The following is a 19879-nucleotide window of genomic DNA, read 5'->3' as shown; positions in this document are numbered from 1 at the left end:
TCATGGCAAATGCCACAGATGCCGTGTACGCTGTGTACCCGGTGTGTTTATACCAACTTCAGTGGGCCGTATGCATGACAGGTGTTTTCATTTATGTATTTGACACATGCAGCACCATCTATTGATCAATTTTCACACTATTATTTTTCTTCTGCCATACGTTTTCCCCCTTCTCCGATAATATTCCGTTGCAATTTGACGTCATTCTGACCAATGGTGTCATTTATACAGCATTTTGAAAGTCTAACTTTAATTATAATCACCCTGTACTTGTAATGTCAATTGTGGCATGTTAAATATTTTAGCAAGTGTCATTGTCTATATAGTGTTATTTCTGGCTCATGAATCACGTTAGCGATATTTGTTTCATTCCATTTGTTCACTTTTCTCTGTGGGCTATATATTTGCTTTGTTTTTGGTACCGCAGAACAAACTTGGCACAGGTTAGTCATACTGCCAAAATGTCTCAAATCTGGCTCTAGTTGAAATTTAGACCATTACTATTATTAAGTTTTATGTTAATTACAAAATGATGAAAAATAGTAGGTAATAGCTAAGATTATCCTTATCATGACTTGCTGGAGAGAAGACTATTCATAAACAGATACCATATGAAAAAATAATGAATGCATATGTGCAAAAATTTTATAATGGTTAAAATTGTGTTTATGTTGGCTACAGTTACACCTGACAATGACCTGACATTGCTGTTTTACAGAACAGTTGATGTGGTCTGCAAGACTTTTAACTGTTGCCAAATTTTCTTTGTTGTCTAAAGTGGTTGGTTCTCCCATGCAGGGATATCAGTGTGCAACATAATTAAATTGATATGAGTGTAGTTCAATCAGCTGATGGGAATATGTCGGAAGCAAGATGTGCTTCTGCAGATGTTTAGCTGCTGTGACGGCCACATCATCAGAGCAGAGAGCTTGCCAGGCTGAGTGACCTCTACCCTTCATTCCCCACAACGACACATTTGAGTGCAGCCTTCCAGCTCTGAGCACTCATATTCGAACAAGCCATACCTGAGTTCAGCACATTTAAGTGACTATGAGCGAGTGAAATCCCCATTCTGCTGATCTCCAGTTGAGAGTGACATAAATGTCAAAATCAGTCTAGCCAACAAACACCCCCCAGTTCAGTTAACCACTCTTGCATATGGTTTTGCTTTTATTTTTGTTTGGTAAATATTTTTTTAATTTATTTATATATATTTTTTTACTTTAGTTGCATTGCTTCATGTTTAGTGTGTTTACATGTGGCTCCCAAATTATGTTTTAGTAAACTGATTTCCCAACTGTATTTTTGGTTGTTCATGTAAATACTCCAGTAGTGGTTCTAGAAATGCAATTCTAGCTGCCAGATTTCGACTTACACAATTAGTCTTCAGTCCATGTAAATGCTATACTGCATCTGAGTTGTGATAGGTTTGTCTGAATGCTACATGTTTATGTTGTTGATGTTGACAGAGTGATTTTGTATGGAGTGATGGACATGAGGAAGTACTAGACTCACCAGGAAGTTATTAATTTCATTTATTTAACTGACAAGAAGCACATCTTTTGTGTACCTGATGCATGAATGCTGACATATTCTCTGAATCAGCAAATTTGAACAGCTTGGCTACTGCTTTATATACTACATGGCAGACCAATTTGTAAATTTGAATATTTTTTCTTGCATTAAGTTCAAAGGACTTATACACAATCAGTTGCTGGTGATAAAATATTCCTAAGAATGTGTTGTTCCTGAGTTGGAAAAGTTTACTGACATCTGTTAAGGATATCATACTCTCTCTTGATTACAAACATTACTCAATACTGATGACCACATTTTATCATAAGGACTAAACTGGAACAATTGATTTAAAGGCACCATTCATGTACAACAACTAATGCCCATAAAATAGATATTTGTTTAGACAGCAGCATCAGAGCTCTCCTTACATGTAGTCAGACAGCAAAAATTGGTTTCTGAAATTTGATTTTTAATCTCCTGAAGCTGTGTAGCATGTAAGCATGTCAATTATCTCATGAAGTCATAGGGTAAAGTAATATGGGATACGTTTCAATTTCTCAACGCTACTAAAATTACCAGAATTATACCACAAGCAGGAACTCGAAACATTGCTCTGGGTTGGAACGCGTAGAGGAACTGTGACTCAAGTTAGAAGAATAATAAATGCAAATTAGAGCTTAGGGACTTTGGTGGAGATTTAATAAATGAAACCCACTTGGCTGTCATGTGCAAAACTTTTGGCCACTGTAGCAAAATATTATTGAAAATCATTATGGTGACATAGCAACTGTATGACACTTCTGACTGACGAAATAAACATCACTGTCCTGTGCAGTAGAGTGAACAATAAAATCTGTGCCGGGAGTATGTGTCGAATGTCTGACCAGTGTGGACCACGATGTAATTCTGTCCAGCAAAAAAGGTAAAGATTTCTCCACCACATTCCATGTACCACTTATTGCATATGCACTCCTGCTGGTACAAAATTTCTGACAATGGTGACCCCAACTACCACATTACGTTCTGATTTTATGGAAAGCTGCCACGCATTTTGGGTATTCGACAATGCTGCCTTTGTTTGCCACATCTCCTCACTGTGTCAATGACAGCACCAAGGATATTTCACAAACAATGCCATGATGGGATATGAACATTCCGTGTGACAATTTACAAATAAACATTTAATCTGGAATAGAGGAACTTTGGTGCAGTGATTTAGGCAGAAACAATGTCGAGTGGAGTAATGAACTATGACGCCCTGTTTATGCTAAACTGTTACCGGGTGTGCTCGTAGTTTTCCTTCTGTTCCAGCTCTCACACCTACCCAGGGTCTTCCATACCTTTCCAGTGACGTTTTGAGTAATATTCTCCAGCCACAATACTATAATAATGCTCCTAATAGCATCTTTCCAACACATTAGTAGTGCACTCTGTCAAACAAGCCTGCTGTTATCTCATGTACTGCTTGAATGCATGGACAGCAAATTATGATGGCCAATCCTGCCATAGTGTCTGAGTCTCATGCCGTGACTATTCTGCACTGTTTGTTCCATTCAAAAGTGATTCTGGTGCATTGAACGGTGACGTCACGCTCGTTCCAGCCATGCCTCCTGTGCTGCATATCATATTTAATCTAACAGCTGCCACACACCTCGCGTCTCATGCCTCTCATGCCCATTCCATATACAGTGCTAAGTTCAGGCCTACAGACAGGCCTGAACTTTTGCAGCATTCACTGCTTCAGGTTCCATCTACATTGTGCCCTTTCACATCTCACACCTACTCTAGACGTGCTGTGCCCTTTGAGGATCTCTTGTGCGCCACTCACAGAGACAAGATACATCTATTCGATTGACTGAGCATTATACACCTCGTGCCTGCATGTTGATTTTCAAGCCACACACATCTTGCTTCTGCAACTGCCTCATCAGTGCGGTATGTCACACAAGGTCTATGCTCTGTATGATGCAACGTCTCTGTATGATGCGACGTGCGCGCCATCCTCATCGCATGCTACCGCTTTGCTGCGACAAAGGACTTCCAAGAGATGCAACAATCGCATACTACGTATGCCATCGCTCACGCGCCAGATACGCTGGTCAACACCATGCTCTGGCAGGTCCCGTGTGTACAACTCACGGACAGTGTCCACACCACCCATCCTCCCATTCTGTACCGACCTTCCTGCAGTATGGTTTGCTCTATGCGAGTGCTTGATGTCCACCCAAGGGATCATCGATGATGACACAAGATTTGTGACCTTACTCATCCAGCTCGCTGATGGTGCAGACTTAATCAGTGTCCTATTCCTGTCAGCACACTCTCAAAACACGTACAAGATGACTAAGGCTTTGCTGCTCCAGCACTTCTCACACTCCCTGGAATAGCAACTACATGTAGTTATGCATGAAGAAACCCTCGAAGACAATCTGCCTTCCTCACTCTGGCAATGCCTATGAATGCAGATGATCCTACACTGATGCCTGACTGCATGCTCTGAACGATGTTGCTATTGAACTTCCCACACACATCCAGACCACAATGCTATCACATGAGGATGACCCCCTTGACGTCAGACTTTGCCTCTTGGACTGAGAGCAAGGCCATCACCCAGTTGGCTGCAAGGCAACTGAGGTTAACTGACTACTACCGAGCCAGTCCGAGCTCCCCACCAGCCACCATCACTGCTTCCGCTCTGTGCAGCCGCGACACGTCCGAGGTCAGCTGACTCTGCCTGATGTGGCTGGAGCCCACTCCCACCACCACACTGCATGACCTTTACAGTGCCAATGGACAACAATCACTGTATGATGCAGCGAGTACGTTCACCTCCACAGCCCGCCGCCATCCCCCACCCCCACCCCACCATGGAACTGTTTACAAACAGACACCACTTCAGAGAACACCACCACTCGCCTCCACCACTTCGATAGCCGAGGGATATTGTTGGTTCCATAGCAGATTCAGACGGGAGGATAGTAACTGCAGAGTGCCTTCTGCTTACCCAAACGAGCACAGCAGCCTGCTGGAGGCACACCAGGCTGCTCTACAACCACAGGATGCCTTAATCAACTGCACTTGCAAAGTTCTGCCACCTAATATCCTTTTTCTGACAGCTCATGCTTTTTTGTTTATGACCGTCTGACACAAACCTATTTCCTCATCGACACAGATGCTGACATCAGCACCCTCCCGCCAGCTTGAGCACCAACCTACCCTCTTGCCATCATCATTCCAATTACGTGCCGTGAAGGACACTGTCATGGCAGCCACCAGCACAGTGTCAATGACTTTGGACTTGGGGGTAGAGAGTCACATGCACTAGACCTTCGTCATCGCTGAGACTGGGAGCAGACTTTCTGCGTCACTAACACCTGCTTCCTGACCTCACCCATGGTTACCTCCTCCTAAAGTGCTCAGCAAACTTTTCTCTCTGGTGTCCAACTATTCTTTGGTAAGCACCGCAAATGACGTCATGAGATGCAGAAACATGGATCTTTGGCAGCGCATTGCTGACACTGCAGCATCACTTCATTTTGCTGTCCTACAGCATTCACAACAGCCACACCACTGGTCTGCCTTCTCGGAGGATGCCATCGTACTTCCAGAGCCTATTTGCAAGGAATCTGAACAGGTTAGTGAAGTGCTGTATCCAACTTCAGTGTGCAATTCTGACAGTGTACCCACTGCTCTGCCCAGTCAGCTTGTTCTACAGCATGGTGTGTTTCTGGCCACTGATGTGCACCCTACTATCAGCCACATGCAGTTTGTGCTGTTCTTGATGGTACTGTTCATCTTATAAACACTACACCTGGCCCACCTATCCAATGTAGACCCTGACACCTCCTTCCCCATAAATTTAGAGCAACAAAGGCCACCATGGACAAACTAATGGCAGTAGGCATTGTCCACCTGTCGCACAATCCCTGGGCACCTCCTGTAGAGCTCGTTTTAAAGAAAGACAAATTGTGGTGCCTTTGTGGCAACTACCAGTTGCCCAATGACCAAATTATTATAGATAGTTATCCAATCCCTAACTTACAGCACTTCACCAAGAGTTAGTGGGGACCCAAATATTCTATGTTATTGACTGCAAAACAGTATACCTCCAGATTCCCATGGTGGAAGAGGACATACCAAAGACAGTGATCGCTACACCTTTCGGACTCTTTGAGTTTTTGTGTATGCCTTAAAGATTAAAAAACGCCATGCAAATGTGACAGCATTTTACTGACGAAGTTTTGTTCAGTATACCATTTCGTTATACCTACAAAGACAACATCCTTATATTCTCACCATCAGTGGAAGAGCACGAGGCTCACTTACAAATGCTCAACAGACTATCTCCTATTGGTCATCATTAATGAAGACAAATTTCAGTTACGGCAAGCCTGTGTGACATTCATTAGCCAACACGTAGATGCCTCAAGCATCTGCCCAATACCAGAGAAGGCCGACTAGATACGACTCTTGTCACCTCCCTCCACCTAGAAAGAGTTATGCAGATTTTCAGGCATCATAAATTTCTACAGGAGATACATCCCGCAAGCAGCTGAGTCTCTCCATCCTCCGAACGAAGTTCTGCACGAGAAGAATACTGTGGGAAAATGCAACCTCAAGTGGACACATACTACACAATCCACCGTTGATAAAATCAAGCATGACAACACTGGCTCATCCATCTCCTGATGCCCACCTTACTATAACAGTGGACGCAAGTGCCCTTGCTGTCAGTGCCGTGCTACAGCAGGAGATAGCCTGCTTTCCCCAGACTCAGCAGTTTTTCTCTTGTAATCTTTCAGGCACGCAGCATGAGAGGTCAACCTTTGACCATGAGCTGTTCACCATCTACAAGGCCATTCACTGCATTTGAGAAGAGATAGTGGGCATATCTGTTATTGTTTACATCTATCACCGTCCCCTGGCTGACACGTTACACAATCCACCTGAGGACCCTCCCCCAGATGTTTTTGATACCTTGATTTTATTTCATGACTGATGTGCGCTATATCAAAGGCACTGACAACATTGTCGCGGACTATTTGTCATGCATCGCCTCTTCCTCTGCCCGGCTCGATTACAACCAGATTGCCAAGGCATAAGACTTTGATCAAGACTTACTGAACCTCCTTCAGTGAGAAAATGAACCTCTATCAGTAGATCGGGTTTCACTGGGCATGGCCTGTACCTCAGTAGTTATGGGAAAGGGAGGCTGGCAAAGCTTATAGGTGACAGTGTAGTGGGTGGTGGTGGTATCACTCATGGAAAAATTCCTGTAGTAGTAGGATGAAGTCAGCTGATAGGTATACCTGCTTAAAGGAAGTCCCTCTAACTAAGGGCTCACCTTCAGAGGACGTAAGGTTTCCAAGTAGAGAAGGAATTAGCATATTTCATCAAAATATAAGAGGTATTAGAGATAAAAGTAGTAAACTGTTTATAGATATAGACTGTGAAATTATTGGTATATCGGAGTATCACTTAAATAACTTGACAATTCAGAGGCTTCCTTTACCAGGCTACAGATTAGTTGGCTGTTTTTCAAGGATTTCCTTGCGGGGTGGGAAGTGGCTAAAAAACAGTATTCCATTTGATTCGATAGACACATCATGGCAATGCACTAACAGATATTTGAATGTTGTGCAGGGGCAGATGAATTTAGTAAAACTAAACTTCTAATTGTTGTTGTTTATAGGTCCCCTAACTCTGACTTCAGAGCATTTCTGCTGAAGCAAGAGAGGGTTCTTGATTCACTTTGAAGGAAGTACCAGAAATTAGTTATATTTGGTGACTTCAATATTAATTTTGTATATGATGGTGCAAGGAAAAGGATGTTGGTAGACCCCTAAATTCATTTAATCTAATGTAGACTGTATTTTTTTCCAACTAGAGTGCAGGGGAACAGTAGCACAGCCATAGACAATATTTTTATTCATTCTTCATTACTAGATGGGCATTCTGTTAGTAAAAGTGTGAATGACCTTTCAGACCATGATGCACAAATTTTAACACTAAAAAGCCTTCATACTCAAACAGCAATAGAGAATTTTTTAAACCTTGTCAAGGAACAAGAGTGGCAGGATGTTTTGCTGATAACATAGATGATTAATATAATGCTTTCCTTAACACATTTCTCATACTATTTGACAGTTGTTTTCCATTAGAACATTCTAAACAGGGTACTAGCAGTAATAAGCAGTCCAGATGGCTGACTAGTAGGATAAGGAAATCATGTAGAACACAGCGGGAATTATATCAAAATGTTAGAAGTAGTCACAATCAAGCTACAGTAGCCCATTAAAAACAGTATTGTAAGGTGCTTAAAAATGTTATTAGGAAGGCAAATAATATGTGGTATGCAAATAGAATAGATAATTCACAGGATAAAATTAAAACCATATGGTCAGTTGCGAAGGAAGTGTCTGGTCAGCAGCACAAGGTTGACGATATAAAGTCAGTTCGTAGTAAAAATATTTCTGTTACCGATAAATCACACATATATATATATATATATATATACAGTATGTAACAATCATTTTCTGAGTATTGCTGGTGAATTAAATAAAAAATTTAGTTTCTACATGGTATCATATAACTTCTTTGGCAAATGCGTTTCCGAGATTGATGTCTGAAATACTCCTCTGCGTTACAGATAAGGGGGAGATTGAGTCAATAATTACATCACTGAAGACTAAGGACTCTCATTGATATGATGGAATGCCTAGCAGAATATTAAAGTTCTGTGCTGCACATGTTAGCCCTGTATTTAGCCATATTTGTAATTTTTCGTTTAGGAATGGTCAGTTTCCTGAATGATTATAGTACTCAGTAGTAAAGCTGCTTAATAAAAAGGAAGAAAGGGATAATGTAGACAACTTTAGACCTATTTATATGCCATCAGTGTTTGCTAAAGTTCTTGAAAAGGCTGTATATGTAAGGATAATTGATCATTTTATATCACACAATTTGCTATCCACTGTACGGTTTGGCTTTAGAAGTTGTTTAACAACTGAAAATGCTATATTCTCTTTTCTCTGTGAGGTACTGAATGGGTTAAACAAATGGTTTCGAACGCTAGGCATATTTTTTGATTTAACTGAGACGTTTGATTGTGTTAATCACAAAGTATTGCTCCAGAAGTTGGACCATTATGGAATACGGAGAGTAGCTTACAATTGGTTCACCTCTTACTTTAGCAACAGACAGCAAAAGGTCATTATTCACAATGTTAAGAATGGCTCTGATGTGGGGTCTGAGTGGGGTACAGTCAAGTGGCTGATGACACTAGCTTGGTAGTAAAGGATGTAAAGGATGTTGTGTGCAACATTGGCTTGGTTTCAAATTGTATGATTCATGACCTAAGTTCATGGCTTGTAGAAAATAAACTAACGCTAAATCACAGTGAGACTCAGTTTTTACAGTTTCTAACACTATTCAACAAAACCTGATGTTTTAATTTCACAGAATGGGCATATGATTAGTGAAACTGAACAGTTCAAATTTCTAGGTGTTCAGATAGATAGTAAATTGTCCTGGAAAGCCCACATTCAGGATCTTTTTCAAAAACTTAATGCTGCCATTTTTACTATTCAAACGGTATCTGACCTGAGTGATCGTTCAACACAAAAATTAGTCTACTTTGCTTATTTTCATTTGCTTATGTCATATGATATTATATTTTGGGGAACTCTTCCCATTCTAAAATGATATTTTTGGTTCAGAAATGGGTGGTTCGGCCAAAAAGGGGTGTAAGTTCACGAACCTCGTCAGTCCCTGTTCACGAGTCTGGGTATTTTGACATTGGCCTCTCAATATATATATGTATTCCTTACTGTTGTTTCTTGTTAAAAATATTATCTTATTCTCAAGAATAAGCAACTTTCACTCAGTTAATACTCGGCAGAAATCAAACTTGCATTTGGATCGTACTTCATTAACTCTTGTGCAGAAAGGTGTGCAGCATACTGCTGCATCCATTTTCAATAAGCTACCACTCAAATTCAAAACTCTTAGCAGTAATCCACGTGCTTTAAAATCGAAACTGAAGAGTTTCCTCATGGGTCACTCCATCTATTCTGTCAAGGAGTTCCTTGAAAAATTAAGCTGATTCTTATTATATTGTTGGTTGCTTTTACTGGACTTATGGATTGACTTTTTTGGGGTCCATAAACATTTTATTTTTATCTGTTATTACTTTTATGTTGTAATTTCATGTACTGATGTACTGACACGATCCATGACCTTGGAGATGTGCTCCACAATTTTGTCCTGTGGAACTTGACGTGGAAATAAATAAATGAATAAATAAAATGTGGAGACAGGCCTCAAACTTGAGCAACATACCTTCCCTGGCTTCACCAGACCAATTTGGTGTGACTTGTCCTGTGACCAGGTCATCCCAAAACCTTTTCATAAGCAAATCACTGATGTCATCCACAAATCTCTTACACCTGGGGGTATGGTCCTCTGTACATTTAGTGACAGAATGTTTTATGTGGCCCCATGAGCAGAAAGACTGCACCATATGGAACAGAGCATGCATCCCATGCCAATGGAGCAAAACAGGCCCTCACCCTTGGCAAATCCCCAATCCCCAAGGGGAGGTTCCAACATAGACCTAATAGGACCACTGCCAGTTTTGAATGGACAGCCTTATGTTATATAACTGATTGATAGAGTTACACTGTGTGTCGAGGCCATACCTACTGCTGATATGTCCTTCAAGACTGTTGCCAAAGTGGATCACACATTTTGGCTGCTCTGTGTCACTCACTACCAACCACAGAAGACAGTTAGAGTCCTCTCTATTCAATGAACTGTGTCATCTTTATGGCTGCCACCGCTTCCATACCACCACATATCACCCACAGGCGAAGTCTCATTGAAAGAGGGCACTGCACATTAAGCACAGTGCTAATGTGCTGTCCTGAATCATGGACAGAAGCCGTTCTCTGGGTATTACTTGGCATCCGCACCCCCCATAAGGGAGACCTTGATGCATTTTTAGCCGAGATCCTGTACAGTGAGCTATTATCTCTTCCCATCAATATTGTCGTACGGGCTACAACCCCCACCAATCATGACCTGCCAGATCTCATTGCCCGTGTCAGGCGTCACATACAGAACTTGCATGTACCCTCATCCCTAATCACACCGTGCAATGCCACAGATCTTCATCCATAAGAATCTGTCCATCTGCTCGCAATGGATGCTATACATCGACGCTGTGAGACAGGCGTTGCACCTGCCACGTACCGACCCTAATAAAGTAATTACTCGCAACACAAACACATTCGACATCATGACTGTGGGCAAATGACTGCCACGTCTGTTAATAGAGTGAAGCCAGCTTGGACTAATGCAGAATTGTCTCTACACTTGCCATCTAGTCCTGCATCTGACAAACTGTCTTCTACCCCTTTCACACTGCAGCTCAACTTCTCTGACTTTCTCTCTGACGACATATCAGTGACGCTTGTTGAGAAAAAGGTAGTATGAATACAGGAGATCCAGGGCCAGCATGATTTCGTACTTACCACCACATCTCGCCTATAGTGGTTGATGCACTCCTGGTGCTGCCGCATTTGCTACATTACAAAATCCAGAGAAATTCTGGTCTTACGTTAAGCCTGTCAGTGCACCAAAGTTAGTGTCCAGTGGATGACACAAGAATCAAAATTAAGGGCAGCATTGAAAAAGCAGAACTGCTAGTGCTGTCTCTCACGTCATTGCAAAGATGATTGATATAGATATTAGTATCAGAGTCATTGAGAGACAATTGAGACTGCTGAAATTGAACAAGATTCCAGGGACCTGTGGAATGAGTGTCAGATGCTATACAATATTTGCAGTTGATTTTTTCCCCTAATATTTTGTAGATCCCTTGAGGAGAAAAAATTTTGGAAGGAAACACAAGTCACACTCATCTATTAGAAGGGCAGTAGAAGTGAATCACAGAAATGTTGTTCCATATCATTGATATCCGTATGTTGTTGAATTTTAGGACATTTGGTGAGTTCAAACATAATGAAGTATCTCAAACAGAATGCCTTCCTTCATGTGGAGCAGCATGGATTCGGAAAACACAGGTCAACCAAAAGCCAATGTAATGGTTTTCTCGGATGAAACTCTGAATGCAGTAGGTCATTGCAATCGCATGGATGCTGTATATCCAGGCTTTGTAAAAGCATTTGACTTAGTACCACACCAGTCATTATTAACTAAAGTATAATTATAGAGGTCTCTCAAATGAAACTTGGAGCTGGACTCTGACAGTGAGTCATCAACAGACATAACCTCAGGAGTGCCGAATGGAGCTGTGTTGAGACCCTACATGTTGATGTTGTATATTACTGAACTGCTTGACATTACTAATAATAACCTCTCATTCTTTGTAGATGGCACAGTTATGTCCCATATACTGAAATACAGTTTGAAAAATGCTACACACACATGCAGTCAGTGCTTGATGAGATTTCAAAATGATGAAAAGATTGGTAACTTGCTTTAAATGTTCATATATCTAAAGTTTTGTGCTCCACAAACTGCAACTGAAATAAGTCAGCTCTAACAAACATCTGTGTGTAACATTTTGTGAGGATATGAATGGAATTATCACTTAGGCTCAGGGAGCAGACTTAAATGTGTTGGTAGGATAATGGGAAGTTTGATCAGTCTGCCAAGGAAATTGCTTACAAAACAATAATGGAATCAATTGTATAAGATTACTCAAGTGTGTGGAACCCTTGCCAAAAAGGACTAACAGGAGATACTGAATAGATACAACAAAGAGTAGCATGAATTGCCATAGGTTTGTTTGGCTTGGAAAAGAGTGTCACAAAAATCCTGCTGAACATGAATTGGCAGATACCTAATGACAGATGTCAACGATCCTACAAATGTTTCTATACAGAATTTAAAGAATGAATATTAAGTAGGAAATAAACTACAGCCTTTCCACATTGCTCCCATAGGGACTGCAAATACAAGATTAAACTAATTCCACAATGCGCACAGGTATTCAAACAGCCATTTTTCTTGTATGCCATATACAAAAGATATCTGAAGAAACCACAACAATGGAAATTACTTTGCTATGCAGTTTGCAGTGGTTTGTAGAGGGAATGTATGCAATGTATAGAAAATGTACTTACAAAAATGCACTAAGTTGAAATAAACTACTGTACATCCTCATTATAACTGTCAAATTTAGAGTAAGGGAGGAAGTGGGCGATGCATTATTTGAAAGAACTGTGAATCTGTTGTGAAAGAAGTGTTGTATAGTGCTTAATAATGCATGTTGCCACACTTGAACACAACGTGATTTAAACGTGCCATGATGTGAATCAGCCATTTGTAAAGTTGAAAGTCTATTACTACTACTACTAATAATAATAATAATAATGATAATAATTGAATATCTGAAATCTTTTATTGTGAAGGGTGCAGCACAATGAGAAATAAGAACTCCTATAACCATAAAAGTAATCTTCAGATGCAGTAAATGTTACATTTATGTAACCACAAGGAAATATCATAGTGGGGAAGTCACAAGGGGTGACATCATTCTCTTCTAAATTCACCATCTGCTGCCATCCTATAAGGTGTACAACTTTGCTTCTGCCGTTTGCCGATAGGTGGCAACAGCAGTAAGTAACGGTCGAAAGAAAGATATTGCAGACATTAGGCAGTTAGCTTGGACCTCAATCAACATAACCTCATTCAAACATTAGTCAATTTGTGTCTGCATCATAAAGTTGTTCTTGATTGAAAATGTCGGTTTACGAGCCTAATTCTCGTCGTTTGCGGGAGGTGTTACTGTTTTGTTTCAATATGAAGAAAACAGCGGCTGAGTCTCATTGAATGCTCTCAAGTACGTATGGTAAGGATGCTATTAGTGAAACAATGTGTCGTGACTGGTTTCAATGCTTCAAGAATGGTGATTTTAACGTCATAGACAGGCATAATGGTGCAAGAGAGAAAGTTTTTGAAGATGCAGAGGTGGAGACTTTGCTGAGTGAAGACTCACATCAAACTCAAGAAGAATTGGCACAATTAGTGGGAATGACACAGCAAGCTGTTTCCAAAATGTCTCAAGGCTATGTGCATGATTCAGAAAGAAGGAAATTGAATCCCGTGCAAGCTGAAACCAAGAGACGTTGAACGGTGTTTGTGTGTTTGTGAACAGTTGCTTCACAGGCAAAAACAGAAGGGATTTCTGCATCGCATTGTGATCAGGGATGAAAAATGGGTTCATTACGATAACCCTCATTGCAAAAAATTGTGGAGATATCCTGGTCATGCTTCCACGTCGATGACCAAACTGAATATTCATAGCTCAAAGAACATATTCTGCATTTGGTGGGACCAGCTTGGTGTCTTTGTACTATGAGGTGTTAAAACCAAGTGAAACAATCACAGGTACTTGTTATCAAATGCAATTAATGTGTTTGAGCAGAGCATTAGAAGATAAAGGGCTGCAATACAGTGAGAGGCACGATAAAATGATTTTGCAGTACGACAACGCTCAACCCCACATTACAAGAGGTCGAAACATACTTGGAAATGTTAAAATGGGAAGTCCTCCCCCACCCACTGTATTCTCCAGACATTGCTCCCTCTGACTATCACCTGTTTAGATCAATGGCGCATGGCCTGGCTGACCAACACTTCCAATCTCAAGAAGAAGTCACAAATTGGATTGATTTGTGGATTGCTTCAAAAGGTGAACAATTTTTTCGACCCAGGATTCATACACTGCTCGAAAGGTGGGAGAAAGCAGTGGCCAGTGATGGAAAATACTTCGAATGATACATGTGTAACCAATTTGTTTCATTAAACTCTCAAATGTTAGGGAAAAAACGGCGGAAGCAAAGTCGTACACATTGAACATTCTGAAGTGTACGTCCTCCCTAATGGTGCTGGAAGCTAAATACCACTGTGCTTAATGCCCTATTCTTAGAGACTGAAACTGCCCTTTTTTGCTATCTCTGTTTCCTCTCTCCTCAGCATATCATAGTGTCCGCTCATTTCTGCCAGGAACTAGGCTCCACCAAACTGAATTCTGTAGTTTTCTGGTGCAAAGCATGTTCTGCACAAATCTATCCATTTTTCCATTGTGCTCTTCAAACTACTAATGTACACTCCTCAGATCTACCCTGTATTGTGTATAACCCTTCATTTTCTAGCTGTTGGTGATCATCCTTAACTGATCTTTGACATTCTTGTATCTTACTCATGGATCTACAAACTACATATTTAAGAACTCAGCATCAGCAACCTTCAATATGTGAGACATTTTTGTAGAGACAGTTCACCTTCAGTTCTGTCAACAGTAGTGATTGTATGCAGTGTAATGATGCCATAAGCCCTCTCCGCTCCACCCATGAAAAGTCCCCCATTAACCGAAAAGAAATATTGATAGAATGAATTTTCACTAAGCAGTGGAGTGTGCACTGATCTTAAACTTCCTAACAGATTAAAACTGGGTGATAGACTGGGACCTGAACCCAGAACCTTTGCCTTTTGTGGGCAAATACTCTACTGTCTAAGCTATCCAGGCACAATTCGTGATACACTCCACAACTTTACTTTTTCCAATACCTACCTCCTATGTTCCATATTTCATGGGAGTTCTGCATACCTTTCTGGACCTGAGATATCCAGGCAAGACCCTGGAAACAAGCCTGTAGAATGCGGCTACACTATTGCTTCACAATATCTGGTCTTCCAGGATTGCTAGTCCTGCATGGTATGCAGGAGAACTTCTGTGGAATTTGGAAGGTAGGAGGTGTGGTACTTAGCTCACTCAGTAGAGCACTTGTCCACAAAAAAAAAAAAAAACACTCCGCTTGTGAGTCCCAACCCATCTCACAGTTTTAACCTGCAGAACTGCTAGGTTTCTGACTATTTATTGCATGCACAGGTATCTGCGCAGACAAATCGTAGCCTGTCGACCACCCTTAAATATTAATCCAAAACATTTCTTGTGCATTGGTTCACACTTTTTAGTGGATTCTACTTACAATTTAGAGGAAACTTAAAATCAGTACCCTAATTACTAATAAGCAACATAGCATGAATGAATGCTATTTTTTAGCTACACTTTGGTTCTTAGCAACTGGAGAGTTATGTTAATAATAATTGTTCAGCAGTATCTGCTATATGTCATATAGCTCCTGATGTCTGCACTTATACACATGAAGTGCACAAAGATTTTATTAGATTAGAGGTAAGTAAGTCAATATCAATAAAATATGATTAACGTAATGTAGACTATGCATACCACCTGTCACTGGCCACTTGATAATATATGCTATATAGTTATGTTGGAGAGGAGATAGCATGATTATAGGAAAAATCATTGTTAGTTATTCAGTTATATGTGGATGCACAGACAATGGGCTGCATGTGGCCTTCCATTGATCTGATGGTAGCCTGCCCCCACTGTTTGTTCATGTATTAGTATTATTATTGTTATTATTTTGTACTCATCTTTCATTCTCTTCCAGAAAGAAGAAGATAGCTGCTTGTAGAACTTGGTTCTTTTGAGCCATGGCAATCATTGCCTTCCAGAAAGGAGAATGCAGACCCTTGTAGGCTGTGGTTCTTTTGAGTCATGGTAGTGTGCCTGGCATTGGGGCAGGAGGATCCCAGTTTGAAATAATAACATGTCTCACAGCACATTATTCCTGAACTTGCATAACAATGCAGTTGTGGCAACAAGAGCTGCACACGGTCCTGCAGGGAACAGCAGTGTCCAAGTCATCAGTGATTTGTGTATTCTACAGTACATACCTTGTGTCAGTGAGCTTTGTCAGCCTACTCATTTGTACACTGAACTTTTAGCAATGAAGCGAAGCAAAAATTTTATGTATATCTGTAAACCATTAGCATTTACATCATGGTCATTGGTGAATAATAATATAAGAAAACTATATAGTTTCTTTTATATTTTTCACAGGAACATTTTTATTTTACCCTTTATAGGCACTGATGTGAAGATTCACTAGCCCCATTTGGAGAAGGTCCAAAATTAAACCTAGAATTGGTAAATCAGGACCAAGTAGGAAACAGGACAAGAAGCAGCAGTTTCAGGATATTTTTTGTGCAGTTGCTGAATGTTATCATTTGCTTTATTTGCAAAAGTGTTGTAGGCATTCCTAAGTAGTACAAATTAAGGATATATTACAGAATTCTGCCTCTTCTAAATTGTCGGAAGAACAACGTGAACAGAAATTTTCTTTCTTGAAGTGAGAATTGGCTTGTTAGTAAGTCATGTTCAGAAAACCTATTAAAAACTCATAAACTGCAACAGAAATAAGTTTTGAAGTATCTCACTTTATAGTAAAAAAATCAAAAATTGTTTTGAGATAGCTGCTAAAAATATTTGCCCTGAATCAGTTAACCATTCTGATATAAACATCACAGGGTTGTGGGACAGAAGAAAATGGATTTTCTTCCATTTTCAGAAAATTCAGTTAAGCCAAATGATCACTTAAAGGATAATTACTGCAGGGTCGGCAAATATAAAGAACCAGTTAAGACATTGCTCAAAGAAATTTGCTTACTTTTCATTCGTTATTGATGTGTCAACTGACACCATCTCCACACCCCAGTTGTTAGTATTTGCATATGGAATGATGCATGAGTTTGGAGTACATGACCAGTTAACTGGAATGAGTTCACTGTGAGGGCAAACTAGGGTTAGTGATATGTTCATTGGACTGTTGGAACTGTGTTCAAACATTGACTTAACTGACTAACTTAATAGGTATTATGAATAACAGAGCATCTACCATGGTAGGAATTAATTCTGGATTGATATCATCACTAAAACCCCATTTATAAGCCCATGATGATATGATGCAATTACACTGTATAATCCCCTCAAAGACTTTTCTGCACTAACAAAATAAGCTTCGGGCATATCACGAAAGTTGAAAGTTGTGGTTTCAACAGTTAATTTCATAAAATTTCATGGGCAAATCACAGACAGTTTAAAACCTTCCTTGAAGACACTGACAATGAATACGGTGATTTGATCTTTTACACAGAAACAAGATGGCTAAATTGTGGTAGAAATGCTGCAGCATTTCCTGAATTTAACTGATGATACTGAAATTTAAATAATTCAAAATAACAGAAAAAAAAGGATTTCTTATGGGACTTTGCATTTTTTACAGACATTACCAGTCGTTTCAGCATGTTAAATACTCAGCGTCAAAGCAAAAATCAATTGATTAATCCACTTTATGGCCATATTATATGTTTTCATTGTAAGCTACATGTGTTTTAAACCAACTGAAGTCCAACTTTGTGCTTATGATGAGAAAGTTGGTAACTTGATATCAGCTTTCAAGACTCATTTCACTGATTTTCACAAGATAAAGCCATTGCTAGATTGACTTAGCAACCATTTTGCCTGAAAATGCACCAGAAGTGGTGCAGCTGGAACTCAACGGCATGCAAAAGATGAAACACTGCGATTTAAATGTGATGATACAAACTGCTGAATGTCTATCTTCTTATTAATAGGAACAATTGGAAGGTATTGGTAGACACTGCAGTAAGATGTGCAAACCCTTTTGGGCCAAGTTATATGTATAAACAAACTTTTTCCTTAATGAAAATCAACAGATCAGGAAATAGTAACCGCTTGATAAACGGCAATCTAGAGCCAATCTTCGCTTGTCTATTGCAAAAATCAAGCCATATATCAAAGGAATTGTGAAATGAAGTGAGTGGAATGCTTCAAATTAATTTATGTGAATATTTTTTTAAAAGAAGTTGTTATTGTATTTGTTAAATAAATCGTGTATTTGTGAAACGATTGATGTGACTTTTCATTTTCCTGCTGCCTTATGGTAGTAACAGTGAGTGGTGTGCGGCCCGCACATGCAGGGTCGGTTTAAGACCCAAGCGACATAAGCCGCTGCTTAGGGCGCCTCGCTGAGAGGGCTCCATAGGAGTGACTGCTGGAAGATTTCCATACGAGACGTATCACAATTAATAGCGGCCGCTTAAGAAGCCAAGCTGAGAAGGATGCTCAAGTGTAAGATCTGCATACAGTGCGTAGCACAGTAACGAAAACTGACACGGGTGAAAGCTACAATGGAAAAGGGGGGAGGGGGCGCCAAATGAAAAGTTCCTTATGGTGGAAAAATGTGCTCGAACCAGCCCTGACTACACATTCGCTTGTGTTTACTTCCGAGAAAATTTACCATTCTAATAAAAAATAAATAAAAGCCTTTGCCTTCTCTTCGCTCTCTCTGGATGATAGAAGCCAATCTTACGTCTCCAGTTGAAATTTTCAGTAGTGCGGCAATTTTTTACGAAGCATAGTTATTTTTATTTGGGATTTTGCGATATCGATTGTGCAAGAACCTTTGGCGTCTGTGTTCCTCTGTCTGTAGTATTAAGCCTGATTTACACCAGGGCGAACGCAAGCCTCAACGAACGAGAATTCTCTATGGTGTTAACTGTACACGAACGCGAGCGAACTAGTTTCGGTCGTGTTCGGTTCGCAATGGCTCGTGTGTGATACATTGCACTAATTACAGCTCGCATTTAAATAGTCATTCTTCTCGCGCTCCATACGTGCATGGAACGAAAGAATCTCCATTAATTGGTGCAATGGGAAGTACCCTCTGCCACGCCCCTCACAGTTGTTTGCAGAGTGTGGATATAGACGCAGAAGTTTGCTCGACTTCCGCTGGCCGTCGATCTCGCGAATCGTAAAGGAAGTTCGCGACTTCCATGTTTCGGCGCTTAGTAGTACAGAAAACTTTCGTCTGCTATCGCGTCTACTTCTGTTGTTGGCATGAGCTGCGTGAGCGCTGGAGTAATATGAAGAGATTACAATGCCGCTGATAGAAGAATACAGATATTTGGTATCCGAGAGACCCACAGCACAAATGCAGAAGAAAAAAATGAAGGAATGTGTGTATATTCTGCTGATTAAAAGTGAAAATATACCTAAGACCTGATCGTTCTTGTTCCTTACATTCATGATAGCTGCAGTTACATGACTTATGTATCACTGTTACGTTAGACATTCTATTACCCGGAATCACGCTATCAGCCCTCTAACTAATCATGTAACACATTTTATCAAGTACTGTAGCCTATGTGTATGTACTATATTTCACATTTAATTAATTATATTTTTCCCTACATGTACTTTAATAAAATCCTAGGAGTGGTTCGCATTTGTCACTGCAGACACCAGGAACTTTCTGAGACGTACCAGTCACTGTAATCCGAAACAATTAATAATGGTAGTATCTGCATTTGCTAATAACCATAGTGTAATATTCGCGAAAACGAAGCTGAGCGCAGTGACTGATGGGAACGACTGTAAATG

The 19879-nt window shown here is 40.2% G+C and overlaps 1 protein-coding gene across 1 annotated transcript in view; it reads left to right on the top strand.

Moving 5' to 3' along the window:
* Positions 1 to 18346, top strand: part of LOC124805080 (RWD domain-containing protein 2A) — a 123012-nt gene extending 104666 nt beyond the window's left edge. The window contains exon 5 of the mRNA XM_047265512.1: positions 16026 to 18346. The gene's annotated coding sequence lies outside the window, so the exon portion shown is untranslated. The remainder of the gene's footprint in view (positions 1 to 16025) is intronic.
* Positions 18347 to 19879: the final 1533 nt, after the last annotated feature.

The sequence above is a fragment of the Schistocerca piceifrons genome, chromosome 7, assembly GCF_021461385.2.
Source record: "Schistocerca piceifrons isolate TAMUIC-IGC-003096 chromosome 7, iqSchPice1.1, whole genome shotgun sequence".
NCBI lineage: Eukaryota > Metazoa > Arthropoda > Insecta > Orthoptera > Acrididae > Schistocerca > Schistocerca piceifrons.
This window is presented reverse-complemented; position numbering and strand designations above follow the sequence as displayed.